This window comes from Rattus norvegicus, chromosome 1 (assembly GCF_021556685.1).
Source record: "Rattus norvegicus strain SHRSP/BbbUtx chromosome 1, alternate assembly SHRSP_T2T, whole genome shotgun sequence".
Classification (NCBI taxonomy): domain Eukaryota; kingdom Metazoa; phylum Chordata; class Mammalia; order Rodentia; family Muridae; genus Rattus; species Rattus norvegicus.
The window spans coordinates 207433016-207445332 of NC_141534.1; the positions used below are offsets into that span (position 1 = coordinate 207433016).

Consider the following 12317-nt stretch of genomic DNA (forward strand, 5'->3'; position numbering starts at 1 on the left):
CCTCTGGTTGCAGCCTGGGACCCCCTTAGCTATCCCTTAGTTTCCAAGGGGTTCACAGAGGATTCCCCTTTCCTCGAATGGAGCCACACCTAAGCCAAGAAGTGGGGAGACAAACAGCCTAGGGGCTGATGGGAATGCTGCCCCTTTGCTGCAGGCTCACTCTGCTTGTGGCCAGGGCTCTTTACACTCTGTCTCCATGATGGTGAAGAACACAAGTGTTTCCTAAGAACAAGATGATAATCGGACGCTGAAAACACAGTGGAAATAAACGGAAAAGATCGCTTCATCTTTGCAAGAATGTGAGAACCACAGATCCATGAATTTGCATATCTGCTGCCCCAAGCACCCTTTTAAATCCTGTCCACTCTCTTGTTACATGTAGGCATCTTGCTGTGTTGGCCTCAGAGCAGCCCTTGTCCTCAAGGCCTCTGACTGAGCCCCACAGGCAGCCCTGGTCCCAGGCCCCTGATGCTTACTCTCAGGAGCATGAAGGCGGATGTCAACCTTGGATTCTCTTTCCAGTGTTCCCTTTGAAGGATTTAGCAACCGTTGGCCGGTATTTTCCATTCGAGGGGCCTGGGGGTTCATCCAGGTGGTGATACTGTTATAGAATTAGCGTGCCTTCCCAGTGAGAAACCACTCACCACACTTGGAGATTAATAATGGGAAGAAGCCCTTTAACAGAGCCTGTCTGGCTCTGGCTAACGTGCAAAGAGGATCCAGCATTGAAGAGAAGGTCTCACTAAATTAATGTACCACAAGTGTATGCATTCTGCACAAGCTGTCATCCTTAAATAGCTCTTAGGTCCTGGCTCCTGGTCACATTTTGAACAATTTAAACAGAGACAAGAGACTGAGAGTCTGGACATTTGGGAAGATGGGAGATTTATATATCACAGTTATTGCCAGAATAATAACTAATAATAATAGTAGTAATTAAATAATAGTAATAGCAATTATTATATTTAGCTGAAAATATCTGTATTTGTTCTCTTTACATTAAAAATTCTTTGATTGATTCTTTGTCAATTTTATATCATGCACCCCAGTTCCCATTTTCCCACATCCCCATATCTGCCCTCCACCCTTGCAAACTCTCCTCAAAAAAAAAAAAGACCAAAAATAAGAATTAAAAAAAAATAAGAGAATATATCTTGCCCTGGAAGCATGTGTCACACGGTACAGCCCTTTTCCCAAACAGCTTTACTTATAAATGTCCGTTGCAATGAGTCATTGGCCTGGCTTGAGGCGTCTGGCTTCTGCTGTGCTGTCAATACTGGATCCTCACCAGGACACCTCTTGGACAGTCTGTGGTTGCCCCGATCTTGCAGCTTTGGTCCTGCGGACCAGCTCCTTCTCAAGCTCCAGCTGCTCATAGATGGGGTAGCTATAGGAGTGGGCCAATTCAAAGCCCTGGATCTGGACCTGGGTGCTAGCTGAGTCGGTCAGCCCATCAGCTCTCCTGTGCCCGGACCACCAGGGCCTGCTCTCCTGAATGCAGTAGCCATCAGTGGACGGGATGGGCTCTCCCACTTCCGTGCCATCAAGGTCAGCTCTACTGTGCTGCCCAGGTGAGGGGTGGAGCCAGCTCTCTCACACACGACAGCCTGTAAGGACCAGCTCTGCACAGTTCTCGAACATCACTATGGACCCCAGGAGGCGCCCAGACTAGAAATGTCTGCATGGCCTTTGGTGGTAACATGGACCACAGACATTGACACAGATCGCTACTGCTGCCGGACTGTGGACCCAGACATGGCCCTCAGTGGCCACACAGGCTAGAACTTCATCATGGCCTCAGGCATATCGGCCTGTTTTCACCATCCTCTTGTGTCTAGTTCTGCCTCTCCTCATAGAGCCCAAACCATTCCGCTTCTCTTCTCTCCCATCTCTCCACCACAGACTTGCTCATCAGAGTATCCTCAGCCTGCCCACACTACACAGTGGCAGGCAGGCCTCTGGTGTCGTCTGCCCCATCTGCCAGCATGGCAAGAGACCTCCAGAATTATTCTTAAATACACGTATGCTGTTCTTTCTCAGCGCTTGTTACCTAGGTCCATCCTCCCACCTGGCAGGATTATGATTTCTTGACAGGAGCTCTGGGGACTTAATGGTAGACCAGGACTTAATGATGGTTGTGACCCTGGGCTGCCTCCCCCCTTGATCTGCCCATTAGAGATATGTTCTTAGATAAGAGCATAGGCCTAATGACTGGTTTGAAGTCAGGGCTGTCTCCTTCTGTTATGGGGATGGAGCCAACTTGCAGGTCAGTCTTGGTGAACAAACATTAGCAGAAACTCTCTCAGCAACCATAAACTTCAACTATGGCACAAAATGTTCTTCCCTACGGTTTCTAGCAAGCCCGGGCACTGCTGTCTTCCAGCCACACTGGAGGCAGTGCCACCTTGGTATGTTCTGCATCGTGTGACTTACTATTTCCTAAGCGAGTTTATTCATAAACCCTCTACAGCATTGGTTTGTTACCTCTAGCTTCTCCTGTGCCAACATAGCTGAGGTGCCCAGGAAGAGAGGGACTGACCCCCAGGCAGGTGAGGAAGAAGCTCCAGGATTTTAGCCTCAGGTCCTGCAAAGCCAGAGGGGCTCAATTGTGACACTGTACATCCTGGGATCTGGGTAGGGTTTGCTCAGGAGTATCAAGGCCCATCTGCTTCAAAGATCCCGAACCTACCAGCTCAAAGCACACTTTCCTCTATAGTTGTCAGAAAGATCCAGATAGAAGGGACTTTGCAGGGTTCCTTCCGTGCATGTGGGTTCTCCCTTTTAAACACACTAAAAGACAAGGAGGAGGGGGTTTGGAAAAGTGATGCATTCGAAGTCATAAAGTGAGTCTTGGAGAATATCGTTCTCTTCTTCCTTCACAAGTAAGTCATGTTTTTCTGCCCCACCTGTGGTTGACGGCAGCGTTTTCTCAGTTCAGAGTTATTCACTTAGGAAGCACCAATCAGTGATGTTGGTAGTGATGGTGGTAGTGATGATAGTGATGGTGATCATGATGACAACGGTGGTAGTGGTGGTGGGGATGGTGGTGGTAGTGGTCGTGGGGATGTATGATGGTGGTTATGGTGACATGGGGAAAATGTCTTTTCTATGAGGTGAGTCACCAGGTATGCCCGTTTTCTCTTATGCCCACTAGTTTTAGATTGACTTGACACAATGCAAAGTCATTTGGAAAGGGAGAATTAGAAGATGCCTCCTTAAGATTTGTCTGTAGGCAAGTCTATAAAGCATTTTTAAATTAGTGATCTATGTGGGAGAGCCCACACATTGCATATGGCACCACCCCTGGGCTGTTGGTCTTGGGTTCTATAAGAAGGCAGGCTGAGCAAACCATGAGGAGCAAGCCAGTAAGCAGCACCCCTCTATGGCCTGCCTCCAGGTTCCTGCCTTGTTTGAGCTCCTGTCCTGACTTTCTTAAGTGATAAACTGTGACCCAAAAGTTGTAAGCTGGAACAAAACCTTCCCTCTGCAAGTTGCTTTTGTTGCTGGTGTTATAGCACAGAAAGAGAAATCGTAACGACAACACCTCCCACTACCCTGACATCCATTCTTTCTCCATGATTCCCTGGTATATACACCAAGCTGTCTCACTCTCTAGATACCAAACGTTCTTTCTCAAGGCCACTCCTTCCTCCTTTATGCTGTCTAATTGAATGTGGATGATGAAGTCGACTATCAGCCAATGAGGGATGGCTAAGTTCCCTTTGTGTTAGGGATGAAACCCAAAAGCATCTAACTAGGTGTGCTTGCTTTCCTGCTTTGAATAGATAAACACCCTTCTGTGCTTTGTTGAGATTTCTTGAATAGTGGCTTCTTGATTTGAGAGCCTTATCCTGTTTCCAACAGTGATGATGGTGAGGTTAGGGTCGATGGTGGTGGTGATGGTGGTGGTGGTGATAGCATTCATTCATATTTGACAGTGGCAGTGGAGACCACATTGCTCAGTGCTTATTCACAGTTTCCTGCTTGCCAGATTCTGCTAAGAAGCCCTAAAAGCTGTCAGTACCTAGAAGTGGCCTTCATTCTCCTCCACTAAGTTCCTAGACCTTAGAGATAAACTTTGGAACTTTCAGAGCTAAGACCAGCACGGCTGTAGGCAAGCCAGCCCAGGGCCACTGTGACTGTGTTCTACTTGATATGAAAAGAAACAAGCTTGTTTCCTTGAAAAGAGCCCTGGCCAGGGGAACACGCTGCTATGATGTGCTACAATGTTCACAGTGCTAGAAGGATCTGACTCTCAGAAAGCATGCCTCCCGCAAACCTCAGGGATGTTCTATATGGAACCTCCAGAGAAGTATCACAGCAGAGGGGGCAGCTCTGTAGACAGTACTTCAAGTAAACGCAGCCTCCATGGGGAAGAACAAAATGGCCAATGTGTGAGACCTAGGTGGGCTGGAGGAGTGGGGTGAGAAGAGCTGCCTTGCCCATCCTGCCTGAGAAGCCAGCTTAGCTAGACAAGCGTGTCTTTGGAAGCAGGAGGGTTGAGCACAAACCTATCGGCTCAGGGTGGCTTGGGATGAAGGAGGTGGGGCAGGCAGTAGGAGAACCAGGATAGCCCAGGGTCTCTCATCACCTATGTATGCTGCTAGTCACCCCTCCATCAGATGATGCTTCTCCACTTGGAGTATGGAGAGTTTAGGGTGTGCACCAATATCCCAAAGCTACTGTCTAGTGTTAATCTCTAGAATGTTGGGGTCAATAGGGCATGGGGAAGACACTGTGAGGAGCAATTGAAAAGTCAATGGCTTATTTTTTGGGCAATGCAAACCTCAGGTATGATCTAGGCATGCATTCCCAGGGCTGGGCCTGCCAAACAAGCCACACCCATTCTGTGTTTCTGGGCACTCTGGGCTCAGGAATAGCCTTCCATGGCACCTGTCTTTACAGCTAGAAAAACACTACATTGTGCTAGAATTCATGTACTGACAAACAGTCTCAGGTGACCTACCCACGGGTTTGCCTAGGACTATGTTTATTTTAGCGCTGAAATCTCTTGGGTCTAACTTGATGCCTAGCTACTGGACAACATGGGGCATATCATGACCACTGGCCAGTTGAGTTGTACAGAAAGATGGACTGAAATGGCTGGTGGCCAGAGTTGTAAATCTGCTTTGCCACAGGCTTCTGCCTGCCTGTCCTGTGTGAAGAAGAGCTCTTTGGGATTAACTGTGCCTTATATCAAATGGCTTTAAGCTGTAACAGGCTTATCAATTTTCATTGCAAATTCTGAAATCATTTCATTACACTATGACTGTGTACTGATAAAATATATTCTCTCCTAACCTTCAAGAAACTGTTACTTCCTGACATATTTTATTGCAGTTGGTGCCAAGAGACAGGAGGGAGCTGGTGTCTTCGTGGGTTGGCCAGGGAGGGTGTGGTGAGCCTGGTTCTTGTGAACCAGCCCTGTCCACGTGTCTTTGTCAGCAGCCTGGGCTGAGATCCCAGGAAAGCAGCACATAGGTGCATTGCTGTGAGTTAAAAACGAGCCACTTCACAGGGCAAGCACACCTAATTAGAGCAGCGCATTTGCATGATTACCACAGCAGACAAATGAGGATTTCAGGACGCCAGCATGCACGGTGTCACAACTCTGCCTCCTAAACAGAGGCTGCCATCTAATCTCCTCCGAGGGCACAATGGTGAGAACGTCAGGATTCCTGGGCCACATAAGATCTGTCCTGTCCACCCAGCTTTGTGTAATGATTGTGCGCTGTCCAGGAGTGACCCCTCACAAACACATGCATCCTCAAAACAGCACTCTCTGCTGCTGCCTGCTCCTCAGCTATGCATAGCGTGTGGCTACTGCCAGGTCCCTGATGCCTGTCTGTGTCCTCCCCACAGGGCTCACCTTTCTTGGTCAGCCCACTCTCCACCCAAGAGCGGATAATGCTGTGATCTCCTGCTGCCCATTGGATCCTGAACAGTGGTACTGTGTGACCGTGGTTCCGGGCCCATTCTACTTGAGTTCCAGGGTTGATCACTGTGCTGCCCAGATCCTCACGCTGTCCCCACCCGCTTATCTTAAGGTCACCTCCACCATAATTCATCCATCACAGAGCTGTTCCATTAGAACTGTTGAGTCCATCTGACCTTGTACGGCCTTGAAGGGACACATCTCGGGGGAGGAGATGCTCTTGGGGAAGGTGTGCCTGACTCAGAGTGCTAGAGATGAGTTTCCTCAGAGTAGCTGTCACCGTGGCATCTAAGGCTGTTGTTGCTACAGGGCGGACTAAGGGTAGCAGCCTCAGTTCTGCAGCAACTTGCTTCAAGGATGTCACCATTCAACCATGTCACTGCTCCAGCTCTGAGTGGCCCAGAGTATCAGTGACCATCTCCAAAGTGACCATTAGATAACATGGGCTTCTACAAACAGTGGCTCTTCAATGGTCCAAAAAATGAGGCCACTATGGGTCACACTGCGACTAGAGACGTCTCTCCCATTCTCTTCCTAGAAGCAGCATATTGGATATGGCACCAGAGGACCTGTGGAGCCACTTGGAGACCAGAGCCTGAGGGTCCATCTTCTTTGACCAAAGAGGCCAAGACAATCAGGGTTCCAATATCAGGGCCTCCAGTATCAGGGATATACAAGCAGACAATTGCAAGGGCCCTCTTGGGCTTCAGGATGAGGTCAAAGCTAGTGTTACACAGTGTCCTTCGGGGCTCAGAGGGGCCTACACTCACGGCACCAACAGACTAGTGTTCTCACCAGGCTCAGCTCACTCCGCTGTTCAATTTCCTCTCCTGCCCTTGAAGAAGAGAGAAGGTTTTGGACATCTGAAGGCAGGGTTACAGCCATGACAAGGCTGGTAACCACACGTGCATCCTAGTGACTTGGTCCACATCTTATCATTCCAGATGTGATCACCTGGAAGGGAAGCACAGAATCCTCTCTGACCCAGACCTGGGTCATCTCCAGAGTCCACTGGACCTTTGCTTATACCACAGTTCCAGGGCCTGTGCGGCTAGGAGACTTTACAAACTGTGTGCCTTTTCATTATCAATCAGCAAAACTGACTGCTGCCTTTGGCTCTATGGATTTTAGCACGAGTGGATTCTTACACTGCGACATCGTCAGGGAACATAGAAGCTACCAGCAACCTCCGACCTTGCCACATCTCTCCTGAGTCTGCCGTTGTCTTTCATCCCCTACTGTGGCTCCTGTAGGGTGAATTGGAAACAATCAGGTTCTGATCTTCCTCAAATTGGCAGTTTCCATTTGGTAGGTTCTGTTGTTGTTGTTGTTGTTGTTGTTGTTGTTTATTTCAAACACAGCACTCAAAGAAGAAATTGTCATTTCTGAGTTCTACTGTCCCCTGTCTGGGCTGTTCCAGGGTCATCCTAACGTCCTTCACCATGTAGTGTCTCCAGGCCTGGGCAGAACAGTGACATGAATCAGACAGACAAGCAGGGTTGAATGAGAGTCACTTGGGGTGACAGACCATCCAGAAAGCAAAGGGACACTGTATTAGTGAGTCTTCCTATTGGTCTGAGTCTCCCTGGGTCTCCCATTCCAGCATGGGTCGTGTTCAATGCAACAACATCCCTCAGTTCTGTACACTCACCTCAGTTCCTGGTCTGAATTCATTGGCTCGATGAATCTGCCCAAGCTGGGGCATGAGGTAGGCGAGTACCTGAGAGAAGGGAGGAGGGTTAGCTCGATTGGTCTGCCTGATTTTTTGGCCAAGAAGGAATGGACACACTCAACTGATGTCTGTTTTTCTAGATATGCTAATCAGGAGAGGAGGATTGAGTGGAACGTGCCCTGGTCATGGGGCGCTGAGAAGCAGCTTGCTTAGCTCTTCAGATGTAAGCCACAGAGTAGTCAAGCAGAAATGCAACAAGGACGGGCCTAGCTCATGCTGTCTTGTTTATGCAAAGAGGGATGAGACTTAGGGATGTGCCTGCTCCCTCAGGGACTGCTTTTCCTGGTGCAAGGCTGTTGTGCTGGTGTCTGAAGAAAGCTAGTGGGGTGGGAGAGCTGTTTCAGTCATCTGCCTCTGGTGACAATCCACCCCCACCCCCGCCCCAGGGAGCTTCCTCTAGTGTGGATCCAGCTGCAGCCTCCTGGCCCATCTTCACTCAGCTCATCAGTGGGTCCCTACTTTTGCAGCCATCTGACACTGGTAAACACTGGGTGACCTAATGTGGCCTTGCCTACTTAGTTCTGGATGTGGGCTGCTAGGGCTGCTGTGGAAGGCCTTCGCCTCCTACAAGGGGGTGAGGAGGCTTCTTCCCCATGTGAAAACTGGCAGAGGATGCTGGTTGTGGCTCATGGATCCCTAGTCCACTAGGCAAACCAGCCAGACCAGCCCAGTGAATGGCTGTCGATGGAATAACCACGCCCCATGGAGACAAAGAAGGAAAGGTGGTCTGCTGGTATGGAGAGCACACAGCAGGCTGACCAGGGTGAACCCAGGTATTCCCCTCTTACAGTTACCTTGCTCTCTTTTCTCCTTCCAGAAAGCACTCACCACACTTCCTGGTCCTCTGCCTTTGACCTGCCTGAAGTCTTCCTTATACACAAGCCAAGAGCTCGCTTGCCTCATTCAGGTTTCACAACTGTAGCCAGCATAGTTCTGTGGGACCTGGATCATAGATTCAAGTCTGTAAGTGCATTTACACAGCCCAGGCCTCTCCTGACGAACCTTGAAGGTGGGTTAGCCTCAAGCTCCCGTTCCTGGTGAGCCTGCTCCCTCTGAGTTCCACCGTTCTCTTCCTCTTGAGCTTCAGACATTTGTGTGCCAGCCTCAGAGAATCCCATATTCAGCAGCCCAAAAGGCACAGTTTAAAATCCTGGCGGTGGCCGGCATCCACCTCGCTCAAGCCTTATTTTTATTTCTCCTCTCATGCCCCCTCTTAGGCTACTCTACTCCGAGTCTTTGTGCTGCCATCCCGTGTCCACCTGCACCAATCAATTTCTGCCCAGATCAGACAACAACTATGCCTCACAGCCAGCAATGGGATCCTTAAATTGCTCTTTTCAAATAGAGTTTATGTAGATAGAGGATCTCTTCAGTGTGGAGGACAGCATTGGAGAGAACAGTAACCACCTGGGAACCATCAGGGCAGCGTGAGGCCTTTCCTCACCCAGGGTGACAGGGTCCATCGCAGAAGTGGGCTGTAACCTTACAGTGTCTCCCCTCCTGCCCCCATCTGATCTGAGTCTCTGGGGTATAAAGCAAAGGATGAGCTGCCGCTAGGTCTGATGCTTGTGTGTAACAATCTATTGATCATGTATGATTACACAAACACGCTAGGTCTGATCGCAGGCAAACTATGTAGGTAAGGAGGTGAAAGCCCAGAACGCAGGTAGAGGGGGTCACAGCTGGGGCTGTGAAGTGGCTCTGATGCCCCCTTCCAGGGTCATGCTGATCTCATCTCTTACATCTGGCCTTTCGCATCTTCGAGATTCAAATGCCGAATTCATTTAGAACACAGCCCCTGGCATTAAATATCCGGGCCTTGCAATTACGGGGAGATGATTTTGGGCACTCATAACCAAGTCTGTAGTTTGTTTGAGGTTTAAATGTGACGTGTTAATCACACCCTTCCATATGGCCTAATGGAAGACTGGCATTTTCTTTCTGCCAATGACTGACTAGAACATTCTTTCTGCAGTCTGCAACACTGAAGGCCTTCCCCACCAGGGGCTCTGAGCCACTGTCTCTTCCTCAGATGGTCATGGGTGTCTGCTCCAGAGGCTGTGAGATGATCCGGTCCTGACCACTGTCCTGGTCTGAGCTCAGCCTAGGACCCTTGGCAGCTCCCTCTCCACCAGGAGTCACATCAGCACATGCACAGGCTGCATTGCCACCTCACCCACTCACCAAGCACTTGCATCCAAACCTCCTCAGATAGTCCTCTGCCTTTCCCTAGGCGCCTCTGCCAAGACTTTCTTATAAGCTTTAAGGTAGTTTCTGAGACCTTTACCATTCTCTCCCCATCCCCCTCTCATTTCACATATGCACATGCATGTGTGATGTATGTTTGCATGTTTCTATGTAGATCTGAAGGCAAGCTGTCTTCCCTGATCTTTCTCTACTGTTTATTTACTGAGGCAGAGTTTCTTGCTGAATGTGGGGCTCACCAGTCAGCTAGCCGGCTTGTGCTGGGATCCCTCTCTCTGCTCCCAGCTCATGCAGCTGCCATGCCTGCTCCGTTCTGGGGACCGGAGCACAGGTGAGTTCCTAATTCACCTAGCCATCTCCCCAGATGACCCTATCCTTTCAGTCATCTCCCCATCCCGGGCCCCAGGTCTCCATGCACACAGGAACTTCTTCTCCGTGCTCCTTCAGCAAGGAGTCTGTGTCTCTCTTGGATTAGTCCATCTGACTCTTGTCCAGCACTGTCTCATGGGGCAGCTGTGCCCTCTCCTCACAGGTCCTGAGGTCAAAGTCCTTCACTAACCCTCCCCTGTGGCCACTCTGGGGAGGATAAGGGAACGCTGGGTGACCCTTATCTTCATCACTACAGAGGTCACTCTCAATTCCTTCCAGTCATATTCTCAACCTCATTGAACATTAGGCTGATGGCAAGCCTCAGCTCAGTGCCCCAGACTCATATTTGTACATCAAAGACTAGGCCTCAGTGAAATCCTTCACGCCCTGGCGAGATTTTGTTGTTGCTGTGCCGTTGTTTTTTCAGTAAAAGCTGATTTTTTTTCTTTTTACTTCTGGTTTTCTGCATCTGGCCTTTCCAAACTGATGCATTTCCCTGAATTAGCTTGTGAGTCCTCAGCCTTTCAGTAAAGTCAGTCTGGATGCCAATGGGATAGAGGGTGGAAATTTCCAGAATCCCATAACAAAGAGAGGTTCAGTCAACCATAGTGAACCCTGTCTCTCCTCACCCTTGAGTTGTGTTTTGGATGCAATGGGTCAGAATGAAGCTCTCAAGAGGACCAGCACTTCCCTCCTTCAGAGCCTTTCAGAGTGAGGCTGTGTACTAACAAGGAAGCTGGCAGCCGAGGGGCGGAGCCTCCCACTCTACTCTTCCAGTGTTTTCCTTCTTCCTTCCCTGCCTTGTAGTTCCCTGGAGAACACAGCATGCCGCTGGGATTAGCAGAAATCTGAGATGGAGAGCTTGAGATCCAAGACTCACAGAAAGCCACCATTTTGTCATCTAGTAAGGTAAAACCAATTCTCATCAGAAATGAAGCTGCATCTAAGGGTATGACTGGCCTCTAACCTACTGGCTTACTGAAGATGTGACCTTCCCAAGCCTCCCACTTCCTCTATCAGCCTCGTCTTCTGAGCCCTGAGGCTTCCCAACACTGCTGTGGACTCCATGCAGATCTGGCCCCTATGTTCCAGACATTCTTTAACTGGACACACACACACACACACACACACACACACACACACACACACACACACACACACACACAGAGAGAGAGAGAGAGAGAGAGAGAGAGAGAGAGAGAGCGCATCTTGTCCAACATTAAATTGGGCTGACTTTGAGGTAAGTTAGCAGGTAGATGACACAGTTACCTGGCATTCTGATACAGATAAAGTTTGTTATAGGCATCTAAAGTGCCCTGGAGTTTGGCACAGTTATGGTCCTGTGAGATGTCACTAATGTCTAGATTCAGAAAAAGTCACAGAAAAAAAGACCTCCTGACCCATTAGCAATAATCCCTATCCTTGCTCCCAGCACCTGAAGACCCCTCTCCACTTACTGTTCCACATACATGGACAGATGGCATGTGGCCCTGTGACCAGCATGCTCCTACAGGGACTATCTCCTGGTTTCAAGGTCCCCCATGTACGACCCTACTCATGTCTATTCCCCTTGTTTACAGACCAGCGCCTCCAGCCTGGACCAACTTTCCTTGATTGATGGATGTGGGGGTGGTCCCTTCCTCTGCTATCCTGATCATCTGCCTGCTGGCCTTTCTTTGGGCCAAGCTCTTTGGAGTGTGGCAAGAAGCAGAGCCGCTAGCCACAGAGCAGCTCGCTCCCCTTCTGGGCAGTCTCCCCATCCAGCAGCCACAGTGGCGGCCTGCATGAGTGCCTGCTTGCTCGATGAGCACTCGTTGCTGACATGCTGCCTTTGAGCACTGTTTATGTTTAATGCTCAGGCTCGAAGCAGCCGGTGGCATCTGTTTCTTAACTGTCCTTTCATGTGAGAATTCACACCATCTGAGAAAGTTCTTGGCTGTGCTGACTATGAGGTAGATCAAGGGGGCTGCTTCTTTTTAATTAAATACTTCCTGAGCTTGAGTGGTTTTGTATTTATAAAGTCAATGACTTGCATGTTTTTTTTTTAAAAAATAAAACCTTAGCATGTTATCCCTA

General features: G+C 49.3%; 1 long non-coding RNA gene across 1 annotated transcript in view; it reads right to left on the reverse strand.

Annotated features, from left to right (window-relative positions):
- Positions 1 to 871: 871 nt before the first annotated feature.
- The window catches only part of LOC148007843 (uncharacterized), a 65726-nt gene continuing 54280 nt past the window's right edge, over positions 872 to 12317 (reverse strand). Inside the window, exons 3-5 of the long non-coding RNA XR_015647626.1 lie at positions 8496 to 8609; positions 7587 to 7655; positions 872 to 7394 (exon numbers count right to left, since the gene is read on the reverse strand). This is a non-coding gene — a long non-coding RNA (uncharacterized LOC148007843). The remainder of the gene's footprint in view (positions 7395 to 7586; positions 7656 to 8495; positions 8610 to 12317) is intronic.